Here is a 27,227-nt window from a genome sequence, read left to right on the forward strand (position 1 = left end):
GCCCTGCCCGGGCAGCGCCGCGGGCTCGCCTCGCCTTTGGCCCCGCGGCCGCGGGCGGGCCCTGGGCCGCAGGTGGCGGCGGGCCCGGGGCGGAGCGGGCAGGCCCGCGGGCAGGTGGCGGCAGGTCCGCGGCTCGCATGGCTCCGCGCCGCCCGACTCCGCCGCTCCCCGCTGCTGGCACCGCCGTGCCGCCGCCCCGGGCCGCCGAGGGCCGCGCCGCCCCTCACGGGCTGCAGGTGAGTGAGGCAGAGCGGGACCCGCCGGGCAGCGGCTCCTCGGGCCGAGCCGCGGGCGCTGCCGTCGGGGGAGGCTGGGCGGCGGGCAGGGCGGCGGGCAGGGCTTCGCTCCCTTCCCCGCGTCTTGTCCGGAGGCTGTTTATCTGCGAGCACAGCCGCGGGAGACGCTGAACCTGAAGCAAAACAGGCGCTTAATTTAGAGGCCACACGTTCCTAGTGGGACACCGGTTTCCGTGTACACAGTACCTGCCGGCCGGCGGGTCCGGCTTTCCCGAAGGTGTGAATTGGATTGAGGTGAGCAGCCTCGTGCTCCCACCAGCCCAGCTCCCTGCAGGAAGGCCGAGCTCAGCAGGCAGTGCTTTCTTGCCCTAAAGGCTGTGGCTTTTCCTCTCCCATTCCTCAAATATCTCTCAAAATGCTGACTGATCCTCTACCCTGAAATTAGCCATAAATTGTATGACTTTTCCATCTCTTTAATATATTTTCAGACGTGAGACCTGAAATACCACAAATGCTTTGTTTTCATTATTATGCTAGCCTCTGTTGACAAACTTTACTGTCCATAGTATATTTAATGTATTGAATTTTATTTGCTACTAATGGATCGTAGGTTACTGTACCGTAATCTCTTCAATTCAAAAACATTTAAGAGCACAATGAAAGTTTAGTTATGAAAACATCACCTTGCCAGTTTTACCCTACCATTAGCTGAAAACCACCCCATACATAAAGAGAAGTTTATAGGAACATCCCAACAATATAAACGCTAACTGTTTTGCATATTTTCATGGTAGTTAAAAACCCAACTTCTTCTCTATAGCTTTTAAAATTGTATTTAAATTGGTTAAAGTAATGCATGTCTTACACTTTATATGTGTATAAATACCAAAGCAATGTTAGTATCAGCTAGAAGCATGCAGTGGACTGTACATTCCATCCTTTGTCTGAAAGTAAATTGTTATTCCAGGTAGACACACAAGATCTTCCAGAAGCTTTTCCTGTTCTCTTATTTTGCCACTATAAATCTTAGGTACCATAACTATCTCCCATAAATCTTTCTTTGGTTGGACATCATGTTCTCTACTCAGTACTGTACATTCTCCTGTATTTGTCATCATTAAGAAGTTCATTTGCTTTACCACTCACAGATCATTACCTTCCAAAAATAGCAGCCGTGCATCAAAGCCTGTTTGATGCTGATACAAGGCTGTACATCATTTTTTGCATCAGAGTTATTTGTCAGTCTTGGTATCACCATGCCAATAAACACTGGGGCAACAGTCCTTTTCCATGCAACATGATATGGATTGTTTTTATGTAAATTTTAAGTGGAACTGAGCTCTCATCAGCAGTTTCTACAGGGCAAAGATTAGATTACAGAAGGAAAAAAAATGTAACTTTATTACTGGCACTTGCCTTTTAGCTCTTTAATCATTGAAAGAACGTGTTTTCAGGGTAGGAGTTGGCTTATCATTAAAGGAAAGGCAGCAGGTGCATTTAAGCTTATCCAGTGACGAGGTAGGAACTGTCTGTGGTTGTTTATAGTGATGGGTAATTAGTTTGTCTATGTACAGACGTCAGAGTTTAGAGAAAGTAGAAGGTCATGTTTCTTTGCTTTCACAGAGACCTTGTGAACTTAAATTCTGCTGTGTTTTTAATTAAAAAGTGTTTTATTTAGCATGTGCTTCTGGGTGTATAGGGTCTAATTCTTCTCTTGGAAAAAACCCAGCCAACCTGGCAGTGCTGCTTCTAAGGCAGTGGATGGGGATATGAGTGTGTGCTGCCTGCCATTGAACTCTACAGAGGAAAGGGTTCTGCTCCCACTCAGCCTGTGGTGGTGCTGACAGCCTCTGCTGTCCTCTCTGTTGTGCAGGACATTAACAGCTGTATAGTACTTGGCTGGTAGCCTCAGAGTTTATAGTCATGAAAAAAGAGAAGAAAAAGGAGGAAAAAACTCCTAAATAACAAGGACTGGCACTGAACTGTTACCGAGGAACTGCAAATGGGATTGAATTATGGAAATGTCTCAGGCAAATATTTATTGCAGTAGCAAAGCCGCATTTCAGATTCACCAGGACAAAAGTGAAATCATCGGTGTCTAACAATACACAGACAAGTTCTCCCTGTTTTGTGTGAAGGTTTAATAAATGGTCATTGCCTCACAGCCCATCTGTTCCACTCTTGATTTCACATGTGTGTTGCAAGCACAACTGGTCTTTGACTGGAGAGTGTAACCAACACACATAGGGACCTGCAGAGCACTCACTGTGCAGAAAGTGAAGGTGACTCTGAAGTCTGTTGTCACTATGTCACAGATCTCTTGTCCTGTGCCCTGCACAGCTGGAATCCAACAGTTTTCTTCTCTGTGGTCTTGCTTCATAACAGCAAGCTCAGGCTTTGGCCCGTTAAACGTGGTATTTACCCAGCAATGCACAGTTCATTTATCTTTTTGTTACAGAAGCCTACAAGTGCCTTTCTGCAATTGTAGGTGCTGATGAACTGAATATGTCTTGTTTGTTGAAGTCCAAAATACTGAAGGCCATCCACTTGAACATGGCAATCTTTGTTGGAAGGCAATAGAATGAAGGCTGTACATGCCAAGATATTCTTAGAAAAAGCTGCTGCTTCATTTCTCAGCTCTGCATATACGCATATGGAAGAAAGTTAACCATCACAAGAGAGATGAAGTTCAGTCCTAAAATATAATTTATCCAAGATATTAAATATACAGTCTTCTCTTACTGCAAGATTTATGATTCTGTATTATTAAAGGGACAGTCTGTGCAAAAATGTCAGGAAAGGAGACCATTTACCTACCTATTTTATTGCAGTGAAACATCCATTCATGGATGTTGTCACTTAAGGAAGATGGCTTTATCTGTACCAAAGCATTTCTGTGCACTGCTGCTCATCCTTAAGTCAGAAGAACTCCCTCAGAATTATTTGGGTTTGATAAGCTTGGAGCACAAATCCCTCCCCAGTGGCTTCTCAGTGCGGTACTGCAGCCTCTGTCCTTCCACACTACACATGAAGAGGGTTAAGCTAAGACAGGCTCATTAAATCAGTGTCATCTCATAAATTCATTAATGGAAAGGTCTTCCTGATACAGTATCAAATTTGATTAACTTTTTGGAGGTAGATGTAGGTAAAACAGTGCAATATAACAGTGCAATATAAGAGTCTGGCTGCTCTGAAATACATTTAAAATGGAAAGTTTTGAAATTAAACATAAAAGTAAACAATGCAATCAGTACAGGAATTCTGGAGTACTCAATTTTTTGGTGTCTATAAAGAGTGCACATAGTGGGTTGTAGAATTCTGTGTAAAATGCCTACATCTGTTTGATGAGTTATAACAGGATGAAACTAAAAGTCTTGGCAGCTCAAAGCCAAGCAACTGGGTCTGCTGGCCTCTGGGAAAATACAGACAGCAGTCTGGGAACAGAGTGTAACTGTATTAGTAGATGTTTCTGTGAAAACTATCAGCAGTGATGCTTCTAGTGAAGCTCAGACTTAAATAATCATTGTCTTAGTTTCAAGGATACCATTTTACTGTTTTCATACCTCTTGCAAGTCCTACTACTCCTGATGCCTGTACTCTATATAGCCTCAAAGGGAGTCAACAGAATTCTCTTGGCAGTAGTGGCTTATCCAGTAGTTGCAGGAGTGGAACAGAAAATTGTCTTGGAACACTTTAAACAGCAGATGGTGTATCTGCTTTTGTGCAGTACTTTTGAAATGCACCTTAGGAGCAAATTTCACTGTAGACATTGGTGATGCCTTAAATTCTGACAAATTTTGAAATAATCAAGAGGAAGATTGAATCAAGGACTCAGAGAAATATGCATCAAAACAGGTATAAGAGATGAAATGGGACTTTTTAGCAGTTTATCACCATTGACTCTTCATGACCTTGAATGAGTCTAGTGAAGTGTAATTACAAGAGTATTTACTTAGAGTAAATGGTTTTTCAGTCATCCTGTTGATGTTCAAAGAGAATGAGATAAAACAGGACACAGATTTCTTTGGTGTTTCTTCCAGTGCATTTTGTTTCTCAGAATTCTCAGACCCGTGGTTCTCCATGCTCCCAGCTGCTTCAGAGCATCCTTCATCAGTCAGCTCCAGGAGTGTGGAAAACCTTCACGTGTATAAGCTGGCACACACATTCAGTGGTGTCCTCTGCCAGCTGCTTCTCTGCTGAAGTTTGTTGCTAAGTTAAGATAGAAGTAGCTTTGAAAAGAGTCCTTCAAGGAAAATTTCTTGACAGTACTTGACAGCACAACTTTTTCTTTTATGGAAACACTAAATGATTTTAGGGATAACGTCTGAGTTTACAGGCAAGACACGCCTGAGAGTACACAGTTATAAGAACTTCTTCAACTTGCATTGCTAAGATACAGTCCCCATAAACAGTTTGTTTGTTCTGTGGATAAAAATACACAACAGCTCTGCTTTTTTTCAGTTTTTTTTCTTTTTTTCTTTTTTTTTTTACAGAAAAGGAGTTTATTTTTTAAAATGTCTATTTATTTTTAATGAAATTGTTTAATATTGCATCCCTGAAAAGCTAAAAACTCAGTGTATTTTGGTTTGTTTGTTTTTATCTGCAGCACATAAAAGTTCTGGGCAATGGAGACAGGTAGCTGGTTTTTTTTACTTCTTTGTATCTTAAAGTGGTGAGTGAGATGGGAAGATTACACAGTTCTCATTCTCCATGTCATTCTTCTTTTATCACAACAGCTTTGGCAATTCTGCTATTTAAAGAGAAGTAGAATATAACAAAGGAACTGCTTCATCTTCTAACTCATTGTCTAATACAATGCAATCAGCTGCCTGTATTTTAGAATTATGGGGTTTGTTTGATTCTTGAGTAGATTTCTTTCTTCCTAAAATGGAAAATATTCTAGAACTGAACAAAGAAGCTATAAATACAATATAATGTGGAACTTAAAGGACTCAGGGCACTGTATGCCATCAAAATTAGTAGCTCTTTTAATCTAACAGTTGTGGCATTCTCTCCTTGATACTGGAATCAGAATCAACTAAGGTTTTTGCAAGGTATTGGGGGGTTGGGCAGATGCAGGACTTGCATTGCATCAGCTGACCATGGAGACACCAAGAGTTTCCATAGGTACCTGGACAAATTAGATGTTAAGGAGGGACAGACGTATGATCTGTCTATCTGTCCTTCTAATTCCATTCCTAGAAAAAACAAATAGCTAATTTCTGCAGCTACAGGCCTTTTGAGTTGGTGTAGTGGTGTTTACTGCATCACCATAGAGCTGACAGTTTCATAGGTAGGAGCACTGTGCAAAACATCCCCATGGCTTAGGTCTCAACTGGTAGGACTACAGGATGGGGAGATTCCAGATCCACGTCACTTTGTGTGTTGCTCTGCAGTGGAAGGCATGGATGTCTGGTCTATTTGAGGTCTGATTTTTACTTACTGATGTTAGCTTCAGAAAACTATAGTACAGAAAAGCATCGGGAGAGGAAGAGAATTAATGTCTCTGCTTAGTGGTCCTAATCAGAGTACAGTAGAGCATGAATGAAGTATATATGGGAGTATCTGGGGAAAGTTCTCTTTTAGGCTTCACAGAAACTTCAGATCTGATTTCCATCTTGTCTTCTGCGCTGTAGGCTGGTTGTGTAGTGTGTTCAGGCATGCTTTCTGGTGTTTGAAAGGAACCATTCATGCTGGCTTAATACACCTCAGAGTCACCTGTTCTTCTCAGACCTTCTGAAAGCAGTCTCTTCATCAGAGGACATCAGAGTATCTAAAACTGGGGAGATTACTTAGTGGGGCTGGATATCACAGAGGAAAGATGACAAAAGCATGTCCACACAAACATTTTATTTGCTGTTTTCCTTGCTGGCTGGGGTGATGTTGAAAGTTTTAGCAAAATATAAACAATGTAATTTTTAGAAATTTAAATGAAAATCAAAACTGTGCAGAGGTAGTGTGGCATTCAGAAAGACTACAGGTGGCAGCATCATAATAAAATAGAGTTTATTTAATGTCATTAGTCAAAGAGAAATCAGCCCTTAGTTTCTTCAACAGCATGTCATGAACAAATATATAAGACAGTGTGAAACAAAAAGAGGAGATAAGAAACCTGGAGTTTATAATCATTTAAGCAAACAGTTAAAATATGCCAATCAGTCTCTTAATCTGTGTGATGTCACTTCTGTAAACAAGAATGAACACGCAGAGATCCTTCTCAATATCTCGCTTGGTGCATTCAAGCTATTAGTGGTAGCTGAATTTTGCCACACTGGCACATAATCCAAGCAAGAAAAAGAAAATGCTACTCTCATTAGGACTGTTTAGGACTGTTGTGTCAGGATTTTAAAATGGAGTATTTGAAGAAAGACAAGTTAGTGTACTTTATGAAGTGTCCTGTCCTAGGTGGCTAATGTCTTTGAGACAGAAAGGTGGATGAAGTAAAGGTTGATTTTTTAATGGAGAGGAGTACTCAACAGTCTATGGAAATGGAGCCCTTTCAGGTATTTTGGATGTAGCTTCCAAACATGAATACTTCTAAGTTAACTTTGAAAAAGAAATCTGTTTTTAAAATAAGCAGGACAACATTTTTTACTTTTGTCCCTCTTACTTGCCTTTAAGGTTTATAGGAACTGTTAATGAGGAGCAGCTTCTTGTGTCAATCAGCTGTGTGCCATAATTTTCTCCTAGTATTGGTTTATAGGAGAAATGAGAATTTTTTCCCCTGCAGCCAGGGAGAGCTGTCAAACCCATTTGGCAGGGCACAGATTCACTTTTTTTTCTTGTACTAATGCATTCCCCTCAAATCACTCAGTCCAAAATTATCAAAGTGAAGTCATAGGCTGTATCTGGTCCATGGGTTTCTTGTTCCTCAGCAGCCTGCTTTATAAGATACTGTAGAGCTTACGGCTCTCAAATATTGAATTATATATGTACTTCTCTCAAAAATTATTTGATAAAAAATCATGGGAGCACAAGTATAGATTTGTTTTTATTTAATCTTGTAGCCTAGCTCTTTTTCAAATCTTATTGTGAGATGAGTATGGTGCAGACTGTAAACTCAGTTTGTTTAATTGCTACTGAACCAACTGGTGAAGAGTGCTCTGCTTCTTTATTGGTTTATTTTTTTAAAGTGAGGTGCTAGATGTATGTCAGTGTTTTAAACCGACTGTGCAGATTACAGAGTTCTGGGTGACTTGCGTCAGTGAAAGGATGCTGGGGGAAAACAGTCAAGTGTCTCTGTAAAAGTTATTTGTTCTTTCTAATGACTTAAGGTTCCCTTTTTTTGATTATGTCTACAAAACCTCTTTGACCAAATGACAAACCAGTGAGAATTAAACTATTTAACTATTTCTGCCTGTCTTGTGTCTCACACTACCAGGTAGTGTTGAAATTTACCTGAGCAGCTTCCACAGGACTTTAATTTGTTTGCTCAGAGATAGACATGAAGCAAGGTTGCAAAGCTGAAATACACAGATGTTATTTTTTTTTACCCAGCAGAGGGAGGAAAACACTTGCCTGTATTATTACTCCTGTATTTCTTTCTTTCATAAGCCAGTGTAATGAATTAGAGACATTGTACTTTAATATAAAGAGATAACAAAGGCATCACACTCAAAACAGAAGCTTTTAACACCTTCAGGGATAAATCCCAGTGAACTGCAACAGGAAGGAGACACCTAACCTCAAAATAACATCTTATTGGATAATGATTCCTATTCACTGCAAGAAGTGATGGCTCCCATCTCTATTTTTAGGTATTTAATGGCTGTGAAAATTTGACCCTCAAAAACTATTTATCTGAAGAGTGGGTGCTTGTAGGGAGTACTTCTGAACTTGTGAGCACTGGGTGTGCGATGTCTGTGGTATACAGACGTGTGGGTAGTAGCTGTATGTGTGCCATTTTCACCCTTTTTTCTTGTTCACATACTCTGATTTCAAGGAAAGGTAATTTGGTTCTGTGAGCAAAGAAGGCAGCTGCCCTGTGCCTTGGACATGCTACAGATCTGAACAATTCAGATAGGTGGACAGGGAATATGCATCTAAACCACTGAAGAGTGCAGGAAATAGCATTATGGCTCCTGGGAAAGGTGGATGGTGTTCAGCACAGGAGAAAGGAGCCTGTGAGCACAGGGTCCCATGGTTTGGTGGGCTGCAGAGCTGTTGTCCTGTCTGTGGCCTCTTGGCTGTAGAACAGGCTCTCTTGCATCTCTTCCCAACCATGATTGGGTCAGGCTGTCATTGATCTTGGGTTGTTGGAACAGCCCTGGACACAATCATGGTTGGGTAGTCTGGTGATTGTTTGCAACAAGCACAGTGGATGCAGTCAACCTCTTTTGAAGATCATGAGAGTTTAGCAGTCTGGTTTCAAGCATTGTCCCTGGTGCCACAGAACAGTCTTGAGAGTGTTTCACTTACAAGAGCAGATGCAGCCTGAGGCAGAGGCTCCTGGATATGAGCTAGGCTGCATCAACCACATCAAGCAAAGTGATTTTGTCCTTACTCTGGCAGGTGTCAGTGGGTGAGCATTTAGGTATATTGAAGGGGAGGGGAAATTGTGTCTTCTGTTTTGATGATTTTTTTAAAGCACAGTTCTATTTTCTGTGCTAGTCTGTGGACTTTTTATAGCATGGTATGAATGATTCGTGTTTGATCCCACAGCTAGAGAGAGCACTTCCAGTCTGTAGGGCAAAGGAGGTCATTTATGTGTTGTTGTGAAAGCCTGTGGGAGCAAATGCCAATTTTCTCACAGTCACAGCTCACCCTTCTCTTTTCACTTTGGGGCTGGAGGTAAGGTCAGTGGGCAGTAGGGTGCCAGCAAGAGTAGGAGTTCACTGGAACAAATGAGTGTTCACCCAGCTAACACTTATTTCTGTCTTTTCTTTTGCTGTAAGATTACTCAAAGATGGTGTAGTACAACACTGTTCCAACAGCTGCTGTATGCAGAAGATATTCTGGGTATAATCAGACTCTGTACACTGATGACTGATCACACAAATGTGATAAATTCTTATGACAGGATCTGTGGCTTTGAGGTTTATTGTAGAAGCCAGATTGTGCCTTATTTGCTGTTAAGGCTTAATAGAATTGCCCATTGATTTCTCTGCAGCCACGTCCCCCAAGGGATTTATTCATTCAGGGATTAAAATTGTTCCACGGTTGTCTGATTTGTTTAAAGCTCATGCATTTCTCTTAATTGGAGACAGTGACCTCAAAAATAGTCAAAACCTTCCATTATCCTTATGTGGAAGAGAAAGGTGTAACAAAAAAAAAGTCATATTCTAATTAATGAAGTCTCCTACATTTCTACTTTTGTACCTTCCTACTTCTGCTTGCTTGAGTCAAAAATGACTTGAAATATCTGTCTGATGAATTTGTTTGGAGTGGAAGGAAGCCAAGAATTATTTTAACAAATGTTTTATCTTGACACTGAGTATGGAGGCTTAGTTTGCCAAGCTGGAAAAGTGAATAACTAGGCAGTTTTTGTGAGGCTTATATAGGGTGTGGGTCATCTTGAATGTCAGTTCCAATCTGTGTTACATATTTGTAGAGGAGCATATATCGTGGATGAATTGACATGTTCTCATAAGTTTCATGTTTCTCTGAAACAGCAGATTAGTTTTGAGAAACTGTGGCACATAGTACAGTCAGCAGAGAAGCTGAAAGGACTTCAGGAAATCAGCTCCTTCTATGTGCTGGACAAAATTTCTGAGGTACCTGCATATGTGTCTGGAGGAGCATCGTGTTGGGTGCCGTGATGGTGCGAAGGGAACGTGTCTGGTAAGCTGGGGTGCAGAGTACAGTCAGGAGCATTATGGCTCCTGGGAAAGGTGGATGGTGTTCAGCACAGGAGAAGGGAGCCTGTGAGCACAGGGTCCCGTGGTTTGGTGGGCTGCAGAGCTGTTGTCCTGTCTGTGGCCTCTTGGCTGTAGAACAGGCTCTCTTGCATCTCTGTCTTCTGTGCCAGTGTTAATTCTTCCCACAGCTGTGAAAGAAATCAACAAAAGCCACCTGAAAGTCGATCTGCTCCTGCTTCCACTTTTCCATGGGCATTTGAGATCACAGTGTAGTGTGTATGAAAAGCCATATGTGGGCAAGACAGAACAAGGATCTGCTGCAAGGTCAGAATTGGGTTGTGTCCCTGGATTCACTTGAGATCTGAGGCTGTCAAAACTTAGGTTAAAACCAGGCTTTTAGCTAATGTTAGTCTGATCATGAAGCCAGATACAATCTGGTAATTAAAAACAAAACCCCAAACAAACCTTGATTCCATGGATGAAGTCGAATTCATTGAAGAGGAGGGAGGCTTCTCTGAGCATCACTCCCTACTTTGTTCTGCCCCCAGTGAAGTGGTGCTCTATCATTACCCCTTTTAAGGAATTTTTTTTCAATAACTATTCTTGCTTTCACTCAGACTTTCTGCAGCCTTTACTGCTGTTTTTCCTGCAGAGTTTCTCCTTCCTTGCTTTCTCCTTTTGCACAGAAACATCTCTGCCATACAAATACCTGCATTTGTGATAGCAATCTTAAGGGACACCTCTCTGCCCCAGAACATCAGTTGCTCCTTTGGACTCACCATGCATCTATAGATGATGGTTCTGTTGCTTTCATTATGTCCTTGGATAAGGAAGCTCTGTTGCATTTTACTCTTGTTTGAATTGCTTCAGTAATGCTTAAACCAGTCACAACAAGGGGTTATTAACTTGAAGTCTAAACAGTGGAAGATGATAGGAGGAAAAGAAGTATATTTCTTTCCTAGAAGCAAGTTGAAATCATGGGTTTGTAATAATATACCAGAGCATATCTGATAATCCAAGATCCCCAAGTGGGCTTCAACCCTTGAACAGGCAAAGTTTTATGACACTGAATGTCAGTCCATTTCAGAAATACCTGAACTGAGTAAACAGTCTGGCTCCTCTGACATTTGCAATGAGTCTGCACTATACAGAAGGATAATAGTAGCTGGCCTGCTGTTTTGACAAAATTATGCTCTTTAAACTGGTTACCAATGCTTGTGCAACTCAACACTGTTAGCACAAGCGTATGAGTGTTTTTATTTGGACACTGATGGAGTGCTTTAAGGAAGTGCTGTCTGCTCTAGAGTAAAGAGGTTGTTTCCATGACCTTTGTCACAGTGAGAGGATGTTTTTAGCAATAGCTAATCCTGTGAGTCTGATATGAAATGATTCTGTGAGCAGAGAGCACAGTAAATTGTCATGTATACACAAACAATTTTTGGGCAGTTTTCTTGAAACGTTCTCTGCAACTCTTGCAATAAGTCTGGTGTAGCAAGTTCCTTAGTCAAAGCAACATACTGACAATTAGAATTTTAAATCAGATTCTGTAGTTTTTACTTACATTGCTTCAACAGTCTGGTTTAATAACCAGCTCAGCTGCTTTGCCTTCTTATTCTGAATGAAAGTCAAGAGCTGTAGCTGAGTCACAAGATAAGAGGACCATGTGTGCAGATAGGTACATCTCAACCTCCTGTTGAACTCCTAGGTACTTTGGACCTGTGGATGATGGTGTGAGAATCTCCAGCAAGGGCTTCTTGGTTCCACCTTCACAAAACAAACTTGCAAATTCTGCTGAAAAGTATTTCATTGTTTTTTCAACCACATCTGCTCCTACACAGCACTGCATTTGTCAGCTGTATTTCCATAATATAAAGTCTCATTTCCTCCTAGCTTTTCGTATCTGACTAGTTGTTATTTTAATAGCCTCAATTTCTGAAGCATAGGGCAAAATAAAAGTGACCAATCTAGTTTTATTCATTGTATTTATAAGCGATTACACCATTTTGTTTTCTCAGTCCACTCCAGTATGGAATGTGGCTGGAATTTACAATAGCACTGAGCATCATCCTAACTGTTTATTTGGCTGTTAGAATTAGACTGAAGCTGAGTGCTTATACTAGCTCAGCCCAAGAGTCTGCTGTGATATTATTAAAACTTTTTACTCCACAACAGTCTGTACAGTTTGTAGTAATCTGGAGACAATATCGGCTTTAAAAGTTTAGGGTAAGGAAGCAAAAGCCATTTGCTAGTGAAGGTAATAGTGCTACTGTGATAGGAACATGCAAATGATCTACTTACATGAGAAGGTTGGTTATCAAAATAATCCTCAACTTTTAGCTAGTCTGTGTGATGTTTCTTATTACTCAGCCACTTTGCTTAGGAAGAGGAAATTGCCAAATACTGGGTGAGACCACTTCAGTTTTTAAATGTCTTAATTAATTATATTGGATGTGTAATGCCTGATAAGATGCTGTTTGTTAAACCAGAATGCCCTGGCAATTTTGTGCAGACTGCTTGCAAAGAGCATTATTTACTTTGCTGAGTCAAAGCACAAGGCTGACTGTGTCAGAACCAAAGTTCATTGTTGAGCTGTAACCTGCCTCTTGTTTGTGGGGTGGACTCCAGTTACAGCATCCCAAGTTATTCATCCTTTTGTCCCCTCACTCGAAGGACCTAAAAGTTACACCACCTGCCAAAGCTATGAGTGACTGAATATAATGAAGGAAATTAATACAAGTATCACTGTTATCTCTAATAAAATATCACTGGCTTACAGTGAAAATCTGAAGGGAAGTTAACCAAGAAATAAAGACATTGTGTGCTGCATAAATCAATGCTGATTTCATGTAGCTGTAAAAGTGAAGATGTAAGTTGTTTACATGCAACTGTCAATTCTAAGACTTTGAAAACCAACTAAAATAGAAAATTACTTTTTCCTGGGCTTACATGTCATTGGAAAAAATAAAAGGTACTTAAGCCCCATTTTCTTAAAGGCATTGTAGAATTTTACATCTTATTTTAGATTAGGAAAGTAGTTTGCTCTGCTGTGTGGTTATCAAATCAAATCATGCAATATTTAGTAACTAGATCACACCCAACTTATTTTAAAACAGATTATTTAAAAACATACCATGTAGTTAGTATAGCTTGGAAACAGAAGATATATTTAAAAAGAAGAAGGAACTTTTCTGATTCTCTTTGGATGTTCAGATGACTTTCTGGGTATGTAAAGGCTTTGTTTTCCTCAATTTTCTTTCTATTTCCCCTTTCCTTTTGATATCAGTCTTTCTTGCCTCTAGTAAAACCCAAGAAAAACCTGGACATGAAATAAGCTGGAGAATTAGACTCACATATCTAAAACTAAAAATCATAGCTGGGGCAGGAGAATGAGAAAAGGAGATTATTAAAAGAAACTGTAATTGTAGAAATTTTTCATCCTTTTGCTTTAGAGGTTATGTACAGTAGCATGAAAGAGAGTGTCTATTTCTTTTCTGTCTGACTTCTGCCTGGCAGCTCCACATGCAGGCTCCCAGAATCCAGTCCAGGTGGGCTCAGCTCAGTGCTGGTGGTAGTACAGCCCTCCTGCTCCAATGATGGCTGTAAGGAAATGGAGATAGATGGCAGTTCTGTGAGTGTTGTTTGAGGAACACAAAGTGCTTGGGAACTCAAGTGGTTGCCCTTTGAATCATTTGAATCATGGTATATATGTGTGGACACTGGTATCACTCTGTATTGCATGGAGTTTTGGCTTTTTAATTCTTCTGAAACTACTTATGCTTCCTCTGGACATTGTCCTTCAATAGTAATAGAACTTTTATGACTAGTCATGAAACAATAAAAATTGTAAAACCCAGCCTAGAGCTGATGCAGTTGTGTCATCATAAATGTATTCAGACCATACTCATACACACAGAGGGAAATGAGCTACACTGGTACTTGGCAGTGCTAGATTAGCAGTTGGACTTGATGGCCTCTAAGATGGTTTCCAGCCTAAATGGTTCTGTGATTGGTGCCTAAATAGTGTATGCTGAGATCTGCATAGAAGGCCATTGTTTCTTTCTGTAGTCTTCACATCCCAACCAGCCAGTGTATGCCTTGGGTACTGAACTGTATGTTGTATATTATAATGGGTTGTTTCAATGGCTACTGGGTGTGTTTGCATCAACTTCAGCCTAGATGGAACAAGAGCTGTGAACATGCAGAGACATGGCCTGCAGTGCAGGCTAGACAAGCCCTCTGAGGACTGAAGATGCTGTGTTGTTCTCTTTTCCTTGTTGCTCTTAAAATACAGAGGTGCACATGTCCCCAGCCTAAATAATCTCACTAGATGGTGTGAGATATTTAGCCCTCAAAGGGGAAAAGAATTCTTTGTTGCCCATCTCACAGCTCCTTTTCTCAGGAGATCCTCTCTTAGTTACCATGGATATGTAAACTGGTGGTACAGTCTTCCTATCCTTTATTCATACACCTACTAACATCTGCACCACTGCAGCTTTCAAATATAGGCCTGGCTTGTGCTGGATCTGGCTAAATCTGGAGCTGTTTTACACATTTCTTTGACACATTGGTTTTGGCTGGTTGTTCTACCTTTTTGAGCAGATGTAACGTTTCATAACTTGTCACTGAATTTTTATCCTTCCATTCATGATGGTGACAACCAGAAATCTGATTGTGAACCACCAATGTGAAGCATATAAAGTGGCTTGGGAATTTCAAGAAATCTGTTTCTCAGCACCCCTCCCTTGAACATTGGGTGGTGTACGAAGTATGAGGTTACATGGAGACCTGGAGCAGGTGGGTCAATTCCATACAGTTCAGCAGCAAAGGAATTTGCATTGCAAAAGAATTTATACATCTTATTCTTCAGTGGCACTCAAGCCTAATTGCACTTGATTTGACACTAACTGGCTAATTAAGGAATCTTTCTTTAGGCTTCAATGGACATTGGATCAGAGCTGCTGAGACCAAGGGCACTGAACCACCTGGTTAGGTTTATTACCTTCATAACTGAGGTAGGAAGCTCTGGAAAACTAGGACCAGCTCTGTAGTATCAGCATTTATCTAAACATTAAGAGATAAAGGCACAGCAAACCTCACACAGTTCCCACTTACTTGACCATGTAATGCGTGGAGAAAGTGGAGAGTAGACAGGCTACTGGATGTCAGCTGAGCCACAGGGGAAACAGAAAAAGACAAGTGTGTTTGCAAATTTAAATGTACAGAGAAGCATTGAAATAGGAGTTCTCAAGCTTTTGTTCACTTACACTGTTTGGATAAGCTGCTGGTCTTTTGTGGCATTCAGATATGAAATACAGTTAATATTTGTTAATATTTTTTTCATAACATTTGTTCTGTCTTTACCTATAAAAGAAAGCCACAATAGTAATGAGACGATTAGCAAATGTGTTTGTTGAGAGTGTTGCTGTGGCTGTGATTTTTCCAGAGCCATGTGAGATCTTCTCAAGTATGAATAGTATCAAGGTTTTTACTGCTCTTATTATTTAATTGTATTCTTACAGTATTCAAAGGACTCAACCAGCACAAGAAGCTATTGTGCTTGGAACTGTGCAAACACTCGAGACAGCATAGTCTCTAAAAAATTCTGAGTTTAATGCAACAAGACAGGTAAAACATGCGCATTCAGGCAGCTCCATAATACCTTGCTGCTAGGCATTTAGGTGGAGTCAAAACAAGACTTTTTGTCACCTTTTCCTTCCTCCTCCTCTTATGCAGCTTTTGTCCTCCTCCTGACACCCTTCCCAGCCAGCTGCTATTGCAGTATTGCAAGCCCTTGTTCTGGCACTGCCCCTATAGTGGGCCCAGGCTGGGCACCCTGCAGGGTGCAGGAATGGTCCCATATCCACATCAGTTATTTCACAAGAGTCCTCATACATTTTCACTGAAAAGAGCAAGACAGCAAGACAGTTGCTGAAGACTCTGGAAAATTATTTGAAGGTTCCAAGTCAAGTTTTTTCCCACCCAGCATTTGTTCCTTTTGGAAGTCCACATGCAATTCTCTGCACTTAGCTGCTGCACAACTTGATGTCTTCTCTTTGTACAAGAACATGCACTGCCAGCTGCTGGGCTGCAAATCCTGCTTCCAAGAAATAGCTGCAACACAGACCACTTTCCATCACTGAACACGGTTCATAGTTCTTCTTGGTATCTGTCTTTGCTCTGGCTTTGTACTTTGTTGCCTCTTAAAAACTTTGCTCCTACACTAATGGCTCTCAAAGGGACAAGGAGAAAATTCCTGTTGGTGGAGCAAGGCATTACCCAGATCTGCCAGTCTGCCTGCCATACTATTTTGGATGCCAAGTTGACAGAAAGAATGAATTTATGCCATGAGATTGAAAAGGAAGTGTATCATTCAGCTGTTTGGACCAGCAGATGGCAAATGTAAAGGAAAAAAATCGATCTAAGAGCCAAATCAGAGAACAGACATTAAATAAAACCATCTGGCAAACATATGAAGGGAGAGAAGATGATGAGACCAAGTGCTGCTTTAAATATCTGCTCACATTGAGAGGAAGTTGGTCGAACTCATACCATGGGAGAGCAGGCTTTGAGCCTATAAGGAGTCCTGTGCAGTGTCAAAGCCTGTGGCAGTGTTGAGGACTTATAAGGACCCTAAACTATCAAGCCTAAGTAGCAGCATTCCTGCCTGTGTGAGGTCCTGGTGATACTCACCACGAACAGTGAATACAGAACTGCTTGATCCTCCATGATGGGATTGAAAAGACCACACCTAGGAAACTCCTTTGTAGAAAGAGACTAGAAAGATAAGCATGGAAGTAAGCAAAGAGGGTGATCTAATATTAGCTGTGGATGCCCCATCCCTGGAAGTGTTCAAGGCCAGGTTGGGTGGGGCTTTGAGCAGCCTGATCTAGTGGAAGTTGCCCCTGCCCATGGCAGGGGGGTTGGAACTAGATGACCTTTAGAGTCCCGTCCAACCCAAATCATTCTATGATTCTATGATATCACAAATTCTGAAAGATGTTGATAAATCTATTTTTATGCCAATGCCATGGCATTTTGTTACTTTGCCCTACTACATTAATTCTCACAGAAGAAAGATGTTTGTGGTTTTGCACTTAGGCTTTTATGTAAAATTTCAAAAGAGAAACACTGTCCCTTGAAAAGGGAATTGGTATCTTACATAAGTGCCCAGCCTTTCTTTTGGAAACTTGCTCTCAGGGAATGTGATTTCAGAGCCCAGAAGTCTAGCAGATGTTATTACTATTTCTATTTTACAGGTCAGTGCTTTTGGTTTTTATGCTCTGAGAAATGCCTACAGCTGCTAGGCTGCTTTTTGTGTTATAAAAACAAGTCAATTCAGTATCGTATTCTTAATTTGTACATGATTTTTTCTTTTTCCGGTAAAATGGGGATACTCCTAAACATTGCAAAAACATCTAGAAACCAACAGTTTTGTTAGCAGACAGTGTCATCTTATTTCCATGAAGGGAAACAGCGGATAATTGTGCAGTGAATTTTGTCCTTGATATCCAGGCCCGTGGCATTAAACAGAACAAATAATCCCACCCCTTAACTGCAGTAAAAGGAAAATATTTCAGTATTGTAACCTAAGTTTTTAATGCCTCTGTTGATAATAAGGTTCACATGAGTGATGATGTCGTGGCAGTATTTTGTGCATTAACTGTTGTTTTCAGACATGGGAAAAAGTTGCCAACTCTCACTGAACAAAATTTTCAAATATCTATTTTCTTTCCATTTCATCTGTGTTGTTACTGATTAGTTGCTGTATCTGAGAAAGTTTTCTTTAGTATCCCCTCAGTGTTTAATAGCCAGACTAACAAAAAGGCAGTATTTCTGTCCCTCTGCCAGATGAATAATTCATTGCCCTGCATTTCCTTGTGTCAAGTAAATTTCAACTCTTGCTTTTGTAAAGATGGTTTATAAGAGGTCCTGGACACACAGAAATTAATTTGGTGCCTTCAGGCATATCATTAACTTTGCTGAGAGGGAAGTAACAGTTTATTTCTGTTAAATTTTGGTTAAAAAATTTACTATGCTGAGAGTTAGAGGGATGGTATCCTTTAATTGAAGTTGGAGTTCGGCAGGTTTTTTCAGTGCTGTTCTGCTGCTATTCCCCCCAGCTCAGCTGAACAATGGGCTGGAGAGATGCTGGCAGTGTTGCTTGGTTACAATTCAGCAGCGTGAATCAGTGCTTCACGAAGCTCCTTCTGCGCTGAACAATGCGGAGACTTCTCGGCACTGTGTCACTGATGTGAGCGGAGATGTGAGCAGATTAGGGACCATCTCAATTGCTGTAACACTATACCTTTGCAGAGGGATTTGGACAGCTGTGTTTGACTTTCAGGGGTTGAAGTCAGGCAATTTGGAACTGTCTGTTTTACATGGCTTTACAAGTATATAGCCAAGTAAAGCGAATTTTTAACAGTGTGTTTTGTTGCAAGGTATGTTTGATGAGTTTGATACTTTGGCATCCTTCTGTATTCATCAGGGAGATTAAATCCTTCATTAAGTATGTTCCTCTGGAATAGACATGCTATTTGCTGAAGGCTGCCTGCAGGCAAAGTGAAACATGTAAGAGGAACTGCTACCTTCCTCTTATTGCATTTGACCAAGTCTTAAGCTGGCATAAAATGAAGCTGGTGGAGTTATGCCAGTTTAGACAATAGCAAGATGAAACAGGTTATTTTTAACACTATGGAGTGAATTTTCTCTACCCCACTTAAATCCGTGTTACTACTTACTATCCGTGTTCCTGCTGTTCAAGGCATGACTGGAAGAAATGTTAGAAGAGAGGGGAGGTCTCCAGTTTGTGCTTTCCATGGAATCAGCATTTCCAACAGCATTTTTTCTGTCTACATCTTTTTTCTAACTTTTATATGAACTCTGAAATTATTTTCTTCTTCCTCTCTCTTTTGGGCTCAGGAGTTCTTCATTTCTTCTCAAATCCACCATACTTGTGTCTTTTTCTTTCTCTTTGCCTCTATTAAGGGCCACACTAGTAAAAGCTTATATTTGCCACACCTTTGATCTTGCCAAGCTTCTCTGTTTTCTCTAATATCTGCTATTTAATGCAGCTTGTTACATGGCTGAACATTAAAACTGTTTGGAAGAATCTGCAGAAAAAATGCACTGAGGTGCCATGCACTTCACTTGGTTTGCAAAAGCTGAATCTATTGTAAAAAAATTAGTCTAGAACTATCAAAACCACGAATATTTCTATGAGTAGATTCTCTACACTGTTTTGCCTCCTGGTGATGGTATCTGTAAGATGGCCTTTCATCAGAAGATTTTTTCAGAGTATCTGCTTAAAACTCAGTTGCATTGCACAAAGCTGTGATTTCTGGTTTGTGCTGTGTTGTTACATGATCAGGTTTTTTTTAACAGCAGATGAGTATATATTTAATATCTTAAATTTTCAGTATGTTTCCTCCAAATGCCTATTGGTTATCTACAGGGATCTTTATATTTTGAGTCCATTTAAAACCTGGATTAATTTAACCCTGCTGAATTCAGACTGTGGAATTCGTAACTATTATGTTTGGAAATTTAAGTGCTTATGGGATAGGACTTAATTCTGACCTGTTCCTGTTTCTGCAATAAAATAAGAAAGGGAAATTAACAAAAGAACTATAATTTTCCTATCAATATGATGAGCTTTGGCTGCTGTTCAGAAAGGTACTTGAGGCACCATAATGCTCATCTTTTGGGCAGTTATATTTGCTGCAGGGATAGACTAATTCCCTGGATAAATAGGGATGTTTTTGGGGAGGGAGAGATCTGAAGCATAGCTAAGAGACTGCTTCCTGACCTCGGGCCTGTGCTGAACACAGACTTATCAGGCTACTGGAGCTGGCTACAGTGAAAGGAGAGTCTTTTTGGGGACAACTGCATGCATGAGGAGTAAGCATTAGGTGTGCCATGGCACAGCTGAGCGGGGCTGGTGTTCTGCAATGACACTTGTGTGCCCTTCCCTTCCATTAAAGCGTTGCTTTGTTTCTACCAGCTAGAAGGCTATTGTGGAGTAATTCCTTCTAAGGTCATAGTTGGACTTCTCTAGACATCACAGGCCAGTTCTCCTGTCCCTGAGACCCTTCTTTAGGAGAGCAGTTGCCTGTGTGGTGGCTGGGTGGTTGGTGCACCCACTGCAAACTCATGCAGAGATATGGAAGCTACTCCTTGGCTGAGCTGGAGTATGAGCTGAATATCCTCACAGATATTCCTGTCTGGGACTGGCAGAATCTACTTGAGCAATGAGGGAGCTGCTCACATGTGAGAATGTGCTCAGATGTGATGGAGAAGCAGCCGTCTGGAATGAAAGGACTTGTTTCTGCACCGATACCCCTCAGCCCTCCCAGCCTCATGGGCCCCTCCAGCCTGTGGGAGCCTTGCCACATGTGGTGTGCACAGCACTGCTTTCATGCCATTTTTGCCAAGAAGTTCCTTGGAGCCAGTAGAAAGCAAACAGGCATCTTTTCCAGATAATTGGGTCTTTGACATTCGTGTTATGCTGTGTATGATGAGGCATTATTTTCTTTTGCTATGCAGGATGATAGGGCCAGGTATACCCCATCCAAGGGACTCAGAGGCACTTTAGCTCTTCAGGTTTGGCTCAGCTTTTATTTTTCATCTTTTAAAAAATACATCCTGAGGAATTTGCAAGCTAAATAGAGTAATTAATACAATGGCATGAGAATAACTTAAAATATTTACATGGCCAGAAAATGCAGAGATCTTCTGTTATCATAAACTTCCCTGATTTGCTTCCTTTCAGTTTTCTATGTTGAGTTTGGCTTTAGATTATGCTTCATAGTGTTGTGTATGGGATAACATTTTTTGTTTTCATATGCTTAATATTCTCTCATTGCATTTGTTAATGTTGAGGCTGTGCACATGGTGGGTGGTTTCTTCTGCTTTATTTAATGACCAGATTTGAAATAGATGGTATTTTAGGGTTAAAATTTTTTTGGTTTCATTGGCATGAAGAGCAGAAAATGTCACCGTCCATTTTTGTGTGTGTGCATCCTATTTTCACAACAAGTGCTTTTTTATCATAACAATAGCTCAGCACCTGTCCCTTTGTCCTGGGTGCCACGCAGTGGCCTTTACAAAGCCAGGAGTAACTTTTGGCATGGCCCTCCCTTTCCAGGAAGGACCCAGCTAAGCTTCCTGAGTAACATCAGCCTCTGCTAAGAATTCAGGTCAGGATCTCCCTGCTTGTTACCTAGCAACTGGGGGATACTGGTGCTTTTTCCTCTGACCGACTCCTTCCGCGTTAGATCCAGGGATCACTTGGGGAAGGATCAGGGCAGTGCTCATAACTCATGCTCTGGGAAGGCAGAGTAGCCCCATGCTGGCTATCTGATTAGGTATAGGATGCACTGTCCAAGCTGAACGGAATTGAGACTTTCAGAATTCTCTGCACAAACTTGCAAGTGCCTCTGCTGGTTTTGCTACCACTTAAATGTTTGGCAAGGTGACAGATCCCTTCTGAAACACCAGTAGCCTTTTCTGGTGTGTTGAATCTGACAAACAGGAACCTACGCAGGTAAGCAGCCTGAAGAAAGTTTATGTCTGAGGTACTTTTAAAGGGTTGTTTTCCTCCAGGTGAAATGTGTTTCTTGGTTACACAGGTGCACAGCATTCAGTTCTGGGACTATTGACCTGTCTTTGTTCTTATTAAAGTTTCATTGGATGGTAAGTAAAAAGTTAAGTAGAAAGATGAACTGTCTTCCCTTGTTCTTTGTGGTGTGTGTTATATACAAGTTGCTGAAAACAACCTTTAAACTTTTCTGGTTAATTTATTGTAGAACTGGCTAATGAAAAATCTTTAAGTGATCAAGAGTTATTGGTTGCCATGCTCTCACTGCAACTCACTGCTGGTAGCATATTTGCAAAATAGAAAGCAGCAAGTCCCTCTGGCTGTGTATTGTTTGCAGAGGCCAGCAATCATTGCCTTTGGTTAGTAACACAATGGGATTTTGTTTCCCTGTGATAGATTATAAGTAGAAACCCTTTGTCAAATGTAAAAATTAGAGCGATGTGCCATTCTAAGAAAAATACTTACAAACAAAAAAAGTCTCCCTTGTGTTGTAGCTTCTTTTCTCACAAATAGTAGAGATGGTGGGAATCAAACCAGAGTATGTTCATATCTAGTGCTGGTACAGGGCTGGCATGATAGTTTTCTGAAGGACCACTCTTCACAGAAAACACAGTTTTCATGTTTTGAAAAACATGGAAATTAATGTTTCCAGGTGCGTACAAGCTGTTAAACTTGCCTTTTCCAGAAGTCTATAAGCAGCACATTCCATCTCTTCAGAAATATGAATTGATACAGCTCAAATTGACTTGAGCAAAGGCATGCCAAGTGACATCAGCCAAAGATGTGGCTGCACATCTCCGAGGGAGGTGCACTCTAAGCACGTTTATATGGTTTTTGCACAGAAGGTTGTAGTGGTGGATTGTGAATAGGGACATAAAGGACCAGATTATTTTTAAGCAATATATTTTAATTCTTTCTAATATGGTGCTGTTTAATTTGAGTGCTGACTCTAAGGTGTTCAGAAGCTGATTTCTTCAGAGAAACTAAGTGCAGCTTCAATTGATATTTTCCACATTTAGTATTCAGAAAAACAATTCCCAGAGTCTCACATTGCATACCTGATACAGCAGCTGCTTTTTAAGTGTGCATGTCCAATCTGGTATCCCAGCCTTTTTGTCTCTATCATACTTCTGGGAGTGCTCATACATTCATTCCTAGGACTCACAGGGTGTGTGTCCACATTAGGAGAGTGAAAAAGTATATACCAGGTCAGTATCTTCATGCAGTTCACCATGTCCTTTATTACAAAAAGCTCTCCCAAGTGTGTAACTTCATACTACTGTCTGATTAGGGGATGTAGGACAGAGTAGGAAAAATATCTGTTTGAGAAGGTGCTTCACATTTCATTTAATTGTTCTGGTCTCTAGGTCAACAACTTTCAGGAGGCAGTTAACAGCAGAAACCTCTTCAGTAGCTTTGATCTAGCTCTCAGTAAAATAGCACCCTCAGAGCATAGCATGGGACCTGAGAGATTAGGTCACCCAGCACCTCCTGATTTCTTCTCTGTTCACAAAGCCTGGTAGTGTCCTCTTAGTAGTGCTCTTCTGGCAGAGCTAGGAGCTCTGCTAGATATCTCATTCCCTACCCATTGCTGTGACTCACAAATATTTTTAAAATGTTTAAAAAAAGCAGAGCCCTAAGCAAAGAGGATCAGAATTTCTTCAGGCTTGAGCTAGTATATTTGCCAACTGCATGTAAAAGGCTAAATATTTTCCCATTATACCTACACCAGAGACACTCTGTAGATACACAGATGGCTGGGCCCTTGCAAATTCAGCCAAGGGAGCGTATGCTGGCACTTCAGTGTTTGAAAAGAAACTGGAATAGGTCCTGTAGTCTGGTATTGGCAGTCAGCAGCAGCATCTGGGTGCTTGGACTTAGGAAAGAGCCGAGTCTGGAAAGGTTATTGCAACACTGGCCTTGCATGAACAGTGTTTCTTGATAGGAAATAGCTCAAACATGTACTTGGACTCTTCAGTAGTCAAGAGGAGGCAGGTGAATGCTTTCTCTCTATTTGTCTGCCTACATGTGCAAGCCTAACTAGGAGCTGGGAAGCTTAAATCCAAGAGTTATCTTGTGTCATTTAGCTATAGAGGCTGTCTGGGACCCAGTTTCTGGTTCTGGACATCTGGCTGCCAGAAGAGGTGAGCTTGGAGTAGGGCAGGTGCAGGAAAGAGTTAGTAAAATGTCAGGATAACAGAGAGCTTCTATCTATGTGAGGAAATTAAGATGCCATGACTTATTTGGCCTTGCAGATGAAGACTGAAAGGGAAGATAGACATCTTCTCTAAATATCTGTGGCAAGAGAAAAAGGCTCCTTCAAGGAAAGTATTACATTAGCACAAAACTAAACGGGTATACACTGGTCATTTAGTCTGGGATTTTCGAACTATCAGAGCTACCAAGTTCTGGAATAGCATTTGAATTTGAATAGTTTTCAAAATAAGACTTTATTCACCCTGTGAAGGGCTTATATTGAGTGTTTGCTTGCACTGAATGCTCAGGAAATACGCTCTGATATTATGTTCCCAAGTTTTATTCTGAAACACCTATATGAAGCTTGAAGATGTAAGTGCATCAAAATGTTCCTCAGTATTTCCCTAAGGAGTTTTCACCACAGGAGAGAACTGAAAAACTCCAGGCAATGCCTGGAGCTCCTGCGATGAGAAGGACCTGATAGGTGGGATGCATCTGATTGTGATAGGTCTTGCAAAACCACAGAGCTAAAGAGCGTTTGTGAGCAAAATGACTCATCTGACTTTGGACCTGCCCAAGGGACCAGCAAAGGCCAAGAAGTGCTGGGACCCTTCTAAGATGCCATGGGACTGATTATTTTGGACTTGAGTTTCTGATTTGTTGCTGTAACTAGCTCCATACACATGAAATTTTCACCTACCTCCCTGGGAAAGCAAGCAAAACACAGCAGTATGAAGCAAGGAGTTCCTTCCAAGGAGTTCCTTCCCTAGGCATGGCACAGACCTCCAGGGGTGACCCTGGAGGTCTGTGCCATGCCTGAGAGACAAGTTGTTCCTGACTGAAACCACTTTGGTGGTTTCACTCTGCACCACCTGCCTTGGTAGGAATTATTGCAGACCCACAGGAGGTGGGAGAAAAGCCCACACAAGTAGGGTTTTTTAAGCACAGCTTTACTTTTTGAGCTTTGATTAGGAATACTGCTCTACCACCCTCTCTCCCAATGGTGTCCCTTTTGCTGCCCATGGGGGTATTGTCTGCTTCTCTGTTTCTCTTCCTACATCTGGGCTCTTTCTAGCATGTGAATGTCAACAGCATTTAATTTATGAATGCTGCAGTACATTTTGTTGTGCTTATTTAAATGAGGCAGAGATCAAGCATTGTACAGTCACATGTAAAGGTGATGGCAGATGAGTGCTCTTTATGTCATGCTGGATTTCTGCTGCACACTTGCATTTATATTTGCTAAATTACAGGCAGGAATTTTTTGAATTAATGACAAATATTTCCCAACAGTAGTTACTTAAGTGCCTGCACATGTTAAATTAACCATAATAATCTTGTCATAGTCATGAATTAATAACCTGTGTCGCATTGGGCTTTTGAGAATTGAAGTAAAACATTTGTGGTATATTCAAAGAAGGGAGCCTGGGGATAAATGGGATGTCTCCAAATGGCTTTACATTCTTGTCCCCACCATCCTATTCCCCTTGCCAAGTAAGCCCCAAAGGCTATACAGGAACCTGAAAATTAGGTTTAGAAGGGGCAGAAAGGAAGAGATCTCCTCTGCAGAGGAGTATCTCTTTCAGGTGAAGTGATTTAGATTTATTCACTCCTGAAATGTCTTCCTCTCTCCATTGCTGAGAGGGAGATGCTGCCAGAGGCAAGTGTGCACGCAAGAGATTTCTGACAGAGATCTTAAGCAGTGAGGAGTTTAACAAGGAAGGTGCTTATCCTGTCAGAGGGGGATGGGAAGAACTTCTGTCCCAGTGGCAGAAAGAAGAGGCTGGGGGCAGGTGGTGATGGGGGAAAAGGGAGACATTTCTCACAGGATATTCCCCATCCATGGTCCAGGGAACCCCTTTCAGTGGGGACCCAGGAAGCATGAGGAAGTTCCCTTTGCCTCCTGAGTTCCAGTACCCCACAAGGTGTGGGGGGGATCTGGGCCCTAGGCCAGAGAGGGCACCTCAGTCTATGCCATTGGCTCCAGCTGAGCTGGACCAAGGGACCGGCCTGGAGCTGAGCATCATTTCTGCATGACAGACTTGCTCTGGTCCCTGCTTTGGGAGTAACAGCTTGAAAAACATCAGGAGAAACCTGTAACCTCTCTTGTGAGGAGAGGCTGCAGGAGCTGGGCCTATTTAGTCTAGAGAAGACTGAGAGGGGATCTTGTTAATGGATATAAATGTCCCAAAGGCAGGTGTCAGGAGGATGGTGCCAGACTCTTTCCAGCGGTGCCCAGTGACAGGATGAGAGCAAAGGCTATAAACTAAAACATAAGAAGTTTTACTTCAACATGAAGAACTTCTTTATCTATGAGGATGACAGTGCAATGGAACAGGTTGCCTAGGGAGGCTGTGGAATTTCTCTCTCTGGAGACATTCAAAAACCCTCCTGGACATGTTCCTATGTCATCTGCTCCAAGTGACCCTACCTTGGCAGGGGATTTGGGCCAGATGATCTCCAGGGCTCCCTTCCAACTCTAACAATTCTGTGATTCTGTGCTATGTTTTCTACTCCCCAGTCCAAGGGAATGAGTGGGCTTGTGCAGGCGGCACACAAGAGACTGGATTTCTGACAAGGTGGCAGTAAAAACTATCAGGCTGCATTTAGGGTTTTGACTTTCAAAAGTCTGCCAGTCTGAAGCAGCAGCTGGAGGTGATACATACAGAATGGCTCACCAGAGGTTATATTTGCTGAGATTATTGCTGCAGGGAAGGAGTGAATGAGAAAACAAGAATCTGAGCTAGTGGCAGTTATTTCCATTTGCTCATATCTTTGCTTTGGAGCACAGTGTGGTTTGGAGCATGGACCTGCAAGTAAATGAGATAAGAGCTACAGAAAAACATTTCCTCTCTTTCAAATATAAAGAACAATTATGTCCTGAATAGATAGTAAGTATGGAAAGTTTGCAAGTTCATGTCATGAAGGGAGGAAATGATAAATAATTATGGCTCTTACATTGGTGAAATCCTGATTGTTTTTCTTATAGATTGTGGAGAAAGGTTCCAAACAAGGATGAAAAGACTCAGCCATGATGTTTATTGTGGCATGGACAGAAAGCAACCTTCCAGTCTTTTTGTGTAGGAAATTATTTGGATTATGAAGTCTAACTTAACTGGACTCCTACCTGAAACCTCTGAGGAAGTCATGTATTACTGTAACCTTGTGTTAAAAATCTCATGCTCTTTCTTCTAGAAGTGATCTGAATGTTACTAGTGTGGAGGAAAAATAAAAGAGCCCGTGGCTCAACTGTCTCCCATCAGGGCTCAAGAAAATAATTATAGTTTGAAGGCTGAGAGGGCCTAAATTAAGAAGGGTCAAAAGAGGCTAAATAAGGTCCTTTCCAAATGAAAGCCTCCCACATGTACTACCTCAGAGCAAGCCTCGTACAACAGTTAA

At 41.3% G+C, this 27,227-nt stretch overlaps 1 protein-coding gene across 5 annotated transcripts in view; it reads left to right on the forward strand.

Annotated features, from left to right (window-relative positions):
* The first annotated feature begins 212 nt into the window (after positions 1-212).
* The window catches only part of CRACDL (CRACD like), a 63,011-nt gene continuing 35,996 nt past the window's right edge, over positions 213-27,227 (forward strand). For 3 of the 5 annotated variants that reach the window (XM_036392039.2, XM_036392046.2, XM_054514084.1), the window contains exons 1-2: positions 21,337-21,578; positions 21,664-21,727. The gene's annotated coding sequence lies outside the window, so the exon portion shown is untranslated. Of the gene's footprint in view, positions 237-21,336; positions 21,579-21,663; positions 21,728-27,227 lie in introns of those variants that run through there. The other 2 variants (XM_054514083.1, XM_054514082.1) reach the window with 2 other exon arrangements.

This window comes from Molothrus ater, chromosome 2, assembly GCF_012460135.2.
Source record: "Molothrus ater isolate BHLD 08-10-18 breed brown headed cowbird chromosome 2, BPBGC_Mater_1.1, whole genome shotgun sequence".
NCBI lineage: Eukaryota > Metazoa > Chordata > Aves > Passeriformes > Icteridae > Molothrus > Molothrus ater.